Source organism: Palaemon carinicauda, chromosome 42 (genome assembly GCF_036898095.1).
Source record: "Palaemon carinicauda isolate YSFRI2023 chromosome 42, ASM3689809v2, whole genome shotgun sequence".
Lineage (NCBI taxonomy): Eukaryota > Metazoa > Arthropoda > Malacostraca > Decapoda > Palaemonidae > Palaemon > Palaemon carinicauda.
Genome location: NC_090766.1, coordinates 7477886 through 7480385, shown reverse-complemented (window position 1 = coordinate 7480385; position 2500 = coordinate 7477886).

Here is a 2500-nt window from a genome sequence, read left to right as displayed (position 1 = left end):
TCATTGAAGAAAAAAAAAAAATAAGATTTTACTGTTATGTTTGAAAATAATTTCTTGAGTAGCGGATTCAATTAGGTTTATTGGTTCGACATGAAAATAGGGTAATATCGTCATTTAGGATATATATATATATATATATATATATATTTGTATATATATATTTATTTACATATATATATGTATATATATATATATATATATTTATATATATATATATATATATATTTGTATATATATATATATTTATATATATATGTATATATATATATATATACTTACTGTATATATATATATATATATATATATGTATATATATATGTATATATATATATATATATATATAAGAAATAAATACCTCTGCACTGTTTGGTTCACGTTTTGTAGAATTGTAGGTCGATCCCTGTTTATCATCCACCAGTCCACCAAAATGTTAAAATAGGGTGTGTGGTTAACTAACTCATATATATATATATATATATATATTTATATATATATATATTTATTTATTTATATAATTATATATATGTATATATTTATATATATATATATATATATATATTTATATGTATGTATATATATGAAAAAATATATATGTATATATATATACATATATGTATATATATACAGTATATATATACATATATATATATATATATATATATCTTTATATATATATATACATATACTTATATATATACTATACATATGTATACATAGTATATATATATATATATATATATCTTTATATATATATATATATACATATACTTATATATATACTATACATATGTATACATAGTATATATATATATATATATATATATGTACGTATATATATGTATGTATATTTATGTTTATTCATATACATATGGATATATATAACATAATTTGTTTTCTCTAAAAAATAAATATATTTCCATAACAAATATCATGAAAGAATGAGACTTAAAATGGTGTATATAAATAATTAAAAGACGAATGTGAGACTTTCTACTGACAGTCACGTATCCTCCTGTTAATCATTGTAAGTTCATCATTTAACTTTGAACTTGACAACCCTAATAAATTTCGTGTTATCTCTTAGTCGAGGAGGGCAGAAGTAACAAGAGATCCGGGCTTAATTATTTTTTTTTTTGTATTATTTGTTTATTTATTTATTAATTTATTTTTATTTTATTCTTATGGACATATTTTATAACCTTGTTGTGATAATGCTAATGATGATGATGATGATAATGACTTTTTTTTTTCTTTTTTTTTAATTATGTATTAGGTTTTTTTTCTTTTTTTTTAATTATGTATTAGGTTTTTTTTTTCTTTTATTTTTGAATTATGTATTAGGTTTTTTTTTTTGAATTATGTATTAGGTTTTTTTTCTTTTATTTTTGAATTATGTATTAGGTTTTTTTTTTTTTTTTTTTTTTTGAATAATAATATGTATTAGGTTTAAAGGTAACTCATGAATAGCAGATGCAAGGGACAGTGACAGTGCCCTAGAGGCTAGCCATGTATGCATATGATCAATGCCCAAGCTTTCTCTCCACCCTAGCTAGGACCAGGGAGGGCCAGGTAATGGCTACTGATGACTCAGCAGGTAGACCTATAGGCTCCCCCAAACCTCCTAATCTTAGCTCACAAAGATGGTGAGGTTGCAGACACTTGAGCGTGTCTTGAACCCCAGTCCATCAGGTCGCCGGGTTATACATTATATTATTATTATTATCATTATTATTATTATTACGCTAAGCTACAACCCTAGTGGGAAAAGCATGATGCTATAAGCTCAAGGGGCTCCAACAGGGAAAATAGCCCAGTGAGGAAAGGAAACATGGAAAAGTAAAATATTTTAAGAACAGTAACAACTTAAAAATGAATATTTCATTTATAAACTACAAAAACCGTAACAAAACAAGAGAAAGAGAAATCAAATGGAATAGTGTGCCCAAGTGTACCCTCAAGCAAGAGAACTCTAACCCAAGACAGTGGAAGACCATGGTACAGAGGCTATGGCACTACCCAAGACGAGAACAATTTTGAAGTGTCCTTCTCCTAGAAGAGCTCTATACCATAGCCAAAGAGTCTCTTCTACCCTCATCAAGAGGAAAGTGGCCACTGAACAATTACAGTGCAATAGTTAACCCCGTGGGTGAAGAAGAATTGTCAGTGTCGTCTGGTGTATGAGGACAGGAGAACCTGTAACGAATAGGCAAGACTATGTGGTGTATGTGTAGGCAAAGGGAAAATGAACCGTAACCAGAGAGAGAGGGATCCAACGTAGTACCGTCTGGCCAGTGAAAAGATCTAATATTTACAATTGTTGTGACCTTCTTTCTTTATTTAATTCTAGACATGTCTCTACATGTTCTCCATCCCTAAGACCTCGAAATTAAACCAACCACATGACTGTTTTGATTGTGCCACGGATAGATGCGATCTCTATATAGGTTCATTCAGCGTCGTGTTTGTTAGGCCAAATCTCCGATGTTTGTTCTCTTCGAAG